General features: G+C 40.8%; 2 non-coding genes across 2 annotated transcripts; one reads left to right on the forward strand and one right to left on the reverse strand.

The window, feature by feature from the left end:
• Positions 1 to 7,237: 7,237 nt before the first annotated feature.
• TRNAR-CCU lies at positions 7,238 to 7,310 on the reverse strand. Its single transcript has one exon. It is a non-coding gene; the product is annotated as a tRNA-Arg (tRNA).
• A 2,237-nt stretch (positions 7,311 to 9,547) lies between these two features.
• On the forward strand, positions 9,548 to 9,619 carry TRNAQ-CUG. Its single transcript has one exon. It is a non-coding gene; the product is annotated as a tRNA-Gln (tRNA).
• Positions 9,620 to 10,166: the final 547 nt, after the last annotated feature.

Below are 10,166 nucleotides of genomic sequence, written 5' to 3' on the forward strand. Positions count from 1 at the left end.
GGGTGCCTTACTGCTACAGTAAATATTTGCTAATGATGGATTAATTAGGCTTAATAGATTCGTCTCGCCGTTTAGCCTCTACTTATGTAATGGGTTTTGTAAATAGTCTACATTTAATACTTCTAATGAGTACCTAAACATTCGATGTGACACGTGCTAAAAATAAGCAAAGGGAACCAAACGCCGTGAAACGTTGAATTGATCTGTACAGTCCATGATTTGATAGATTCGTTTTTATGTATTTGGAATCTCTTTGCTTCTGTTTACTCGCTGGGACGGCATGCTCTTTTGTGCTTTTTTAATTCAATTTTGATCCTGATATCTGCGAAAATAAAAGGCAGTGAAACATCTTGGATTTACTCTGCGTTTACTGGAGCTCGGTTAGTTCGGTCGGAACCGAAGACCGAACCGAACTAACTGAGATCGAAGTTGTCGGTTCCGAGAATTTGAAGTAACCGATCGGTTCGCATTTTCTGGTAACCGAATTTCGCAAATGACCGAGGAACCGTATCGGTTCGGTACGGGATGGCAACAGGGCAACAATCTGATACAGCATCCTAAGACAATCAAATTTGTTTTGCTTATGGACTGAACCAAATCAGTTATACTACAGAAGAAAACAAAAGAAAAGGCACAAATTTAATGATCAGTAGGGTTGTATCAATGCTGCATAAAATCTACCCAAAGCAAGTAACAGGATGTGTGCAGACACGGTGAATTGTTGATTATTAGTCTGATGTCTCATGACACTATCTCTCACTTTATCTAAGCATTGTTTAGTATTTATAATTCCCATGCAGAGATTACTCAACAATTCCCTCTCAAAACTTACCAGGGCTTTTCATAAAAAAACTAAAATAACAACAGTTCCCAGTAGTCATCACAAAAATCAAGCAGGAAAAGGTCAAACAGTGAGTCACTTCGTCCTCATAGAGCGCTTGATTTCATCAGGGCAGAAGCAAAGACAGGGGATGGTGCCATGACAGAGGAGAGTCCAACAGTTGCATTCATCCCATGGTATGCTATGACCTCCCGGGCACATTGTAGGCAGAATACGCATTGTGGAATACAGGGTTGCTCATAAGCAGAATAAGAAGAGATTCTGCTCAAGAACAAGGACTGCCCATGGACCTTCTGGACCACATATGTAGAACAAAAGTTCATCCACCATTTTCACAAGTCAGAAGCGATATGTCTGTCAACAGGAGACATATAAAAGAAGACAAAAGGTGAACCATGGAACCTTTATCAAATCTGCTATATGCCTCTAGATAAAGATAGAAAATATATTCTTTCATGTGCCAATCAAAATCTAGTATGTGATAGGATCCACAGTACACAAGCATCATCACAACATAAGTAGAAAAACGGGGCACTGAACAAGTTCCAGAACTAATCTAGGCAGTGACAAGTACATGAACTATCATATAAAAGTATGCAACAAGAAATAATTCTAGGGAGTGTACCTTGAATGAATCAGAAAAGGGATTCCATGCTAGCTGATCAGATAATCATGTTACTTTCCTTTACTCTAATTCAATTGGCCCAATCTGATCAAATATCAATTAATTGAACATTGAGTAAGCTATTATGGATGGCGAGGTGCATTGCTTGGCAACGTCAGGCAGGGACACTGCGCCAGCAGGAGAACAGAGGAACCAGATCAAGGCAGGGGCAGTTGGACACAATACGTTGCTGCCATGAATACAGTCCTAAAGCCTGAATATGCGTGAATTTAGATGTCAAATAAAACAATGATACAATAAGAAACACCCTCAGTGCTACCTTCACTCCTTCAGTACACAACACAGGCACCAAGGTTGATCAGTGATCAGTTCCAGTTCAGTCAATCAACCACTAACGATTTGAATTGAAAACCACATTATCCAATTGATCCCAAAGTAAATTGGGTTAGGCAAGTTAACAAGGAACCATAGTCATTAGAATCGGTAGTGATGGTAGTGACATGATAAAATATTTTTGGTATAAAAAATTATAAATTGTCAGGTTCTTATCTAACAAGTTTTGAGAACTGTGAAAATCCAAATGATTATGACGGTTGTCCTAATGATTAAGGCATCAGTCTTTTACCTGGTGCAATTTTTTTTTTGTCATTGATGTGAAAACAGTGCCAGCACGATTAGAAACTTAGAGATTTTTAAAAATTCCAAGCCACCTTGGGATGTAAGTAACTAAACATTGTAAAGGAAAATGACAGATGAAGACCTGCAGTTGTCCATTCATATCTGAATTCCATATACCTTAGAATATGATACTGAATAATAAACACACTGAATTTGGTTAAAGGGCTATGAAACCAAAAGATTAGACTAACTCTATATAATGGATGCCACAGATTGTAGCTGATAGGATGGAAACATAATCAAACCTGACCATCAAAAGAGAAAATCCGCCTCTCCAACCAAGACTTTATTTTGCGTCAAGAGACTTGATGTCAAATTTTAAATGCAATGCCCTTGATGCCAAATTTTAAATGCAATGGCCCTTGGTGTTTTTTCTACAGGTCATTTACCTACCTTGCAGTTTGCCCATCAAGAAAAGTAGTACCTACTCAAACTAAAAGGAGCTTCACAGTATTTCACTCTGGGATAAAAGGTAACATGAAAAAGACAGCATGTCTTGCAACCTATATTTCACAAAAGTTTGTCTAAGCAACCAGACAATACCTCGAACAAGCCATTTCGAAAGCACACCATCTTTACTTCTTCATGGCACGTGCCACAGACACGTGTTTTCATCTGGAGAAAACTATCATGAATACAAGAGCCACTACCGGTAGTAATCATACAAATTCAGTAGAAATAAGCTAGTAGTACCAACAAAGTAAAATAAGCAAGTTAGATTTGGGAATCAATCAATCAATACACCTAAAAGGTGATCAGTAGCTCTAACTACTCCAAGGACACAAGCTCAGAATTATTTAGGGAGAACAGGAAATAAAATCTGACAGGCAGCAAAGAGTCAGGTGTCAGTGCAAAATACAAATTCGTACCACTTAGATGATTCGTCATAGTGGTAGCTCCAAAGCCACTTCCCTCAAAATTACTCTCATCACAACACCCAATTCATCAATGATGCCATCATCCTGAAACATTTTAAGTGAGCGAGCCAGTGTTAACATCTATAGCTTACGCTTAATGCTGAACTATGGTTGCATCATCAGTCATCTTAAGTAGTCGAGTGGCAAAGCAATTATACAACTGAGATCTGATAGAACCTAAGAGAAACCCTAAAAGGTGACCCAGTTAACAAATATGTCACATACCACACAACTCGGGTTGATTTTTGTGTAAAAAACCATCAGGTGCATTTTAAAATTTAACCAAAATTGTTTTCCTTAGATACTTTGTTGCTTAATCTCTCAAAAATTATGCAGCACGAATACATCAATATTAAAAGCTTGAAAAGAAATGAAAAGAAATAGAGATGCAAACATTTTTATACCCAGGAATGTATTGTAAGTCTTTAATAGTACCAGCATATACTTTTTTTGTTGGAAGTTCTCTTGCATAGAACCAATCTCAATGCCCCCTCTTTAGCAACTACACTAATATAACCACTAATAGCATGTACTGCATTTAAATGGAACTAAGAAGCTATAACAGCAATATATATGTCTCTCACCTAAGAATATATATAGCAGTGCCCAGATCTATGAGTGCCTCCATTGATGCACACTCCTAGTGACCACTGCACCATCAAACATCCACAAATAAGCCATTAATAGAGAGTTATCTTAAAATAACTAAATCAGGAGGCAAAATAGTGGACAGTTCTTATGCAGAGATGCCATTATTCATGGCGCTGTCTGTCAAACATTGACACCATGCTGCGAGTAATTAACTCATGCTAGAACAATGAAACAATGCATGTTCCTCTTTGACGTAACAAGAATCATGAAAATCTGTCTGAGATTTGAGAAATGCCTATGGCATGACAACCATTAAGAAATACCTATATCTGACAGATTCCCATGGGCATACCTTCTAAACTAAAAACGATTCCTTTAGAGAATTAACCAATTAGAAAAACCTGCAATTTCAATGAAAGAATAAACAATTCAATGCGAAAAGATCTCGCAATCGCAAAGAAATCCATGCACTGAACATGGAGAGCAGACAAGCAAGGAAACAAATTGCCACTCTGTAAAACAAACCTACTAGCTCACCATCCAAGCTCAAATTACCAATGGCCCACTGCACGTCGTCGAGGTTGGTGCCGGCGCCATTGGTGAGGTCTCCTCCTCATCACAAGAGCGCTGCCGCCTATGCAAAACAAAAGAAAGAAATAAATTCAGCTGTCCATCTTGCACTTGTCAGGTGACCAGATTCTGCAGCACGCATAGACTGGTCATCCGACCAAATCACGAGCCATTGACTGCATGCACAGACGTGAAACTACTGAACATTGAGGTTAACTACCGATAAGCAATTTCTATAAGTTGGTTCAAACATTGAACAAAAGTTCAGACACTCAGCAGTTTCACAGTGCATGTCCATGCCCGCATGAGCTTTGCCCACCCAGTGCATCCCTGCAAGAAGAAAACAAAGAAAGAGAGAGCTTGTCACCTCGCTGGCAGCGTACATGATCAAGAACATGCAAAAGAATATTTTATCTCCACCAATGAAACCTAAACAAGCACGGGTAGCTAATTAGACTTTATTTTCGAACCAGACAAAAGCTTTAGGAGATTTTTGACGAACACGTTACCTGCACGCGTACAGTGGCTGCAATGAACACATGAACCAATGAAAATTGCTAGCTTCTTCTCCCGACAGTGGAAGGTAGAGTACGCGGCGCAGCTCAAGCTCCCAAAGAGCTCGTCGAGCCAGACCAGCAGCTTTTGGGGCCGCCAAGGACACGGCGGCGGCGAAGCAAGATCAAAAACAGAAAAAACCGTGTGAGCTCCCCATCACCGTCACCGCGGACGCGAGTCCCAGCTTCCCAGGGAGCAGCAGCCGCTACCCGCCGCCGTGCAGTCGCTACCAAAGCCGTGTAAGGAGCAACCTGCCTTCGCTACCAAAACAATTCTCTCGCTCTTCTCGTGCAGTGCTTCTTCCTTGTATATATAAGTCCCAATTAACAATAGAAAAATCCAACAACTCGGCTTGGCTGATTCTTGGGAGAAATTCAGGCCAGAAAAGGCCAATTTCATCATTTACTTGATCCTACTTCGAAAACATTACCGAGCTTACTTCCGGTATTCCTGCAAGCCTAAGGCTTTGTTTGAGCTTCCTGAAAGCTTCTGGGCGTGAAAAGCCAAAAGCTCAAACAAACAGCAAACTTCTCATGCAGCTTCCGAAAAGTTGGAAGCTCGGAAAGTTGAGTTTATATGGAAAGCTATAAAGCTCAGTTTTATGAGTTTTTCGTAGCTTTTTTAGCTCAGAAAGCTTAAACACATCTTCTAAAAGCTAATGTTGGCTTAAAAAAAAGCCAGTAGCAGCTTTTCAAAAGCTCTCATACAATCAAGTCCTAAGCACCTAAGGCTTCTGACAGCTATTCCAAACTACTGATATTGGAAATACCCTACTTCATCATGAAACATAGCCACACAGAAAAAAAATTCCAGCTCGGCAGATTCCTAAGGAACTCAATGTCATGCTCCAATAGTCTAGAGCTCCCTAATTTTAACTCCATGAGATGATGGAGCGTCTTACACCATTTTAGGAAATTTCCCAGATTGCCAGGTTTTCTGGAGGTTCATAAACCGGCTTCCCTGTTGAATAATGCATCAATGCTTCTGAGATTAGAAATGGCTAAGCAAAACACTGGTCATTCTTTTGTTTGATGCCGGACACTCCTAACATGCACAATCCCATGAGATGTTCTACGCTATTAGAATAATTTTTCCATTCCAATATTCAAAACACAAAAGTGCAAATCTTTCGTAGTAGGGGGTCATTGCCCCCTCTCTCGCCATGTGCGTATAAAGGTACCCAATGTTTTTGAGGTATTTGAGTTGCACATATGGTCAGGTTTCACCTCGAATACCTTTTGTTTTTAGTGATCTTGTATATGGGTACTTATTAGGTTTCAATTGCTACTTATAGCAAGATGGTGAATTTTGCCATGGGTGCTTATTAGGGTGCAGCCTTCCTCTTATTTAAAAACAATGTTTTACTCCCTTGATTTTGAGATGGCAATTCAGGGATGTGATCAGTCTGATTGATTTTTCTGATATAGACTAATTGCTAAGATGGGTAGAATCATACTCCTTTTAGTTCCATAAGTATTTGTCAACCATTACACAGCCAGGCTTTCCATGCCTTTCGCTTGAGTAACATTACATTGTCCACCGAAAGCCCTCCTTTTAGTCCTGATTGTAATGGCTAGAATTTTCACAACAACACCGAGCTTCCAACCGGGACTAAACTACCAACTGGGATAAAATCTCCTCACCTATAAAATCGTAAGACAGAGACCTCTTCTTCCTCCTCCAGCTCGAGCTACTCCACTCCACCAGAGACATTTGGCCTCCTCTCCATGGTGATGAAGCAACCCTAGGGGTGGTGCTGCCCGAATTTTTTTCCTCATTTCCGTGGAGATTTCACTCATCCAAAATGTTGTGAAAGTTAGCTACTTCATCCTCCCTTCATTTATTATTATTATGCTTTGTTTTATGCTTCAGAGAGGGAGAAAAATGAGTTTTTTTAGAATGGGGGAGAACGGAGAGGATTTTTATTTATATATATTTTTGAGCTAGAATGTGATGGATAGCTTACTTGTTATATACGATTCGTATTAGTTAAAAAAACTTATCAATATTAGGTATGAGAAAAAAATAAAGTAAATATATTTTTAATATTTATTAAGTGAAGATTGACACTCTAAGACTAACTACTAACTATATGGTATCTAGTGAAGATTGACAAATATAAGAAACAAAATGTGGGACGACAAGAGACAAAATGTGGGATGGGGGGAAAGCGTCGTAGCTTCTTCTAAAGATATGAAAAGACAAATTTGAAGGGGCATTAATTTATCTTTTACGTGGATCTAAAATTGGATCAAGTTTGAACTTGGATTTATAATGGTTATGGACTACTTTTTGCGTCCGTGCAACTGAGGGAGCTGCAGGGCCAGCAGCGAATCAGCGAAATTTGCACAATAACCGGACACGTACCGTGTCGTCCTTGACCTACGGCTTTGAATAGCCAAACAGTTTATTTTTAGGTTTAAATGGATTTAAAAAAAAGAAGGGTGCCAAAAGTAAAAACGCGCCAGGTAGGGGTCGAACCTACGGCCTTCTGCTTAGGAAACAGACGCTCTATCCACTGAGCTACAGGCGCTTTACGGTTAGCATTCAGTAAATCAATTACATATTTGAAGTACCACGTCCTCTGTTCTCTCCTGCCCAAGCCTGAGCCTGACGCAATGAGGCTAGTCCCAGTGCAAGGTTTCATTGCACCGTTTCCAAAGATGCCACATCATCCCATGAGGTGTATTCTCATGAATGAAACAGGGAGTCTCAGTGCACAGTTTCATTTCACGATTTCATAGGATGCTCATGATATTTAATTGCGAGGCATGTGATTGGATATGGTTAGATGAAATGAAACTCTATAGTCCCCAATGCAAGTTTCAATAGGTTTCATAGTCTTGGAAACAGTGTATACACAGTTTCATCCTGATGAAACTCCTTCCCTCTCTCACTTCATAACTACCATGCCATGTCATTACATATGCTGATGTGTCACCGTATTTAATGTGCATGAAACCTCTATGAAACTCCCACTGGGATTAGCCTGACGCGTCGCCACTCGCCACAATTCCGCACGGGGCAGAAACGACGGCCAGATTCTGCACGTGGCGCGGACCCGCATATATGGGCTGCGTGCGTGCAGGTGCAATGGAGCGAAGGCTGCAGTTGACCGGACCGGCCCTGTGTGGGTGGGTGGGTCTGGCCGTCTGGGTCGCCGCCGGCCGGCCGGAAACTTTGCCTCGTCGTCCTGTGGCGGCGGCGGGCACGGTGCTCCCTCGTCTTCACAAGCACACGCACCCGGGCACACCTGGCCCCGTCTCGATAACGAACAGTTGATGCAAAGCTCCCGCTTGTGCAGTTGTGCCTTTGGGATTGTAACCAGACATGAGATCTCCAATGAAATACTGCGGCAATTAATCAGGTAATTAATGAACAATTAACGCATATATACTCGTGCATTTGGAATTGTAAATTTGTCACCAGGCGTCAAACCCCCAATGGAACACACTGTAGATAACAGTAATCAGGAATGAGCACTGACAGTGGAATGATAAGGACCCGTTATTTTTAGGGGGCGTCTACAGCTAGCGAGAGGGCTAACCCGAGAGCCCCCTACACTTTTCTTCTGACATGCAGCTGTGCGTACCACAATACAGAAAGAAAAAAGATACGTGAGAGGAGAAAACGACATAGATGATGATATCAGCACATGCGAATCTATCCAAAGCTAAAAAAAATTCATAGTTTAACAACAGAATATCCAAATCGAAATATGAGTGCATGCACCAATATGTTTGTTTTAAAGAAAACTTCAAACAAGATCTCACTCGGGTATGTTTTGATCAAAGTGGTGTGTGGTTAATTCCCCTATCATATAAATTAGTAAGATGTTAATTTCAGCCATATGTATTATTTGATAAGTTACTTACTGTGATGAACACTAAAATTATTTTTCCCTGTTCATAGGTTACATTTCATGGCCATAAGATTACGTTTTCTAACATTCATGTACTACAATGTTACTTTTCCTTAATTAACTTCCACGTAGTACAGATTTAGTTTTCCTAATATATATGAACACTAATCACAAAGTTACTTTTTGAACACTCACGGACTAAAATATTACCTTTTATTAATTTGCACAGAGTAAGAAGGTACTATTCTTAATACAACCACTGCACGGACCATAAAGTTACTTTTTCTTAACATGGACACAGGCCACAAAGTTAGTTGTTCTAACATTCACAAACTAAAATGTTACTTTTATTGACCTTCATGAAGTACAGAGTTACTTTTCAGGAGTGATCTGAGGAGGCCTGATGATTTCATATTCTATGTGCAGTAATCGAGCAGTTAGCCGTAAGATTATCTCGCAAAGCTGAGCTCACATGGTCCGGCAAAACCAAATGCATGGTGGCTGTAAATCGAGTAGCAACAAGTTATCCGTGCGCACAAGCTACGTGCTGCACGCCTATACATGGTTTTCCTGCAGCTTGGATCGGAACAGCGCGGTAAACTAGCATCTATAGCATCATCGATCATCACGTCCTAAGTACAGAGCACCTAGTAGTAATCAATACCAAACAGTAATTATTAATGGATAGTAACTTGTTTAAACAAAACAACGGACGGGCTTTCGGGGTTTCTAGAACAATAAGTCAATCGGTGTACTCCTGTTAAGCTTATTTAGAGAGGCCTCTCGTAATAGTTTTTACGTTAATTTTTATCGTCAGATTTTGTGACTATCTTCGTGGAACCAAAGACTCGTCCACGTATTCTTAAATAATTGAATAAATAAATATGATAACCATGCAGAACATCAACGGTCCCATGGTCTAGCGGTTAGGACATTGGACTCTGAATCCAGTAACCCGAGTTCAAATCTCGGTGGGACCTTATTTTTTTGCTCCTATTTTTTTCCCTCCCAAACATGCTTACGTGTTACTAGAAAAAACCTTACCAAGAGCATCCTTCTCAGTAATTTCTTTGGCTCCACACCTGCACAGTACGATTGCACGAAATAAGAAGAAAACGCGCGCAAAGGGAGCACATGCAAACCAAAGCGCGGGCGGCGGCAGCAGCAGCGACTGACCCTATCGACCAAGCCCTTGCATCATATCCTCTTTGTTTTTGCTGACAGAGAGCTGACGCTGAGAGCATACGCAAAGCGGGTGTGATCCATCCTAATGACTCGCGCATCGAGGCCGGGTGCCTATCCTGTTCTCGTGCCGAAGTATCAAGGATGACGACGATATCGACGAGAGGATTGAGCTTCCTCGTGAGTGACTGTGAGAGGTGCACGGGAGGGGGAAAAAAACGCCGTGGATTCGCTGAATCACTCGGTATATGGGACGAGCGAAATTTGGATAGGAATTCAGTGCGAAAAAGAATTGGATAAAGAAGTGAATGAGAATGTACAAGAGCTTGAAGAGAGGGATTCAGA

The sequence above is a fragment of the Setaria italica genome, chromosome VIII (assembly GCF_000263155.2).
Source record: "Setaria italica strain Yugu1 chromosome VIII, Setaria_italica_v2.0, whole genome shotgun sequence".
In the NCBI taxonomy this organism is placed as follows: Eukaryota; Viridiplantae; Streptophyta; class Magnoliopsida; order Poales; family Poaceae; genus Setaria; species Setaria italica.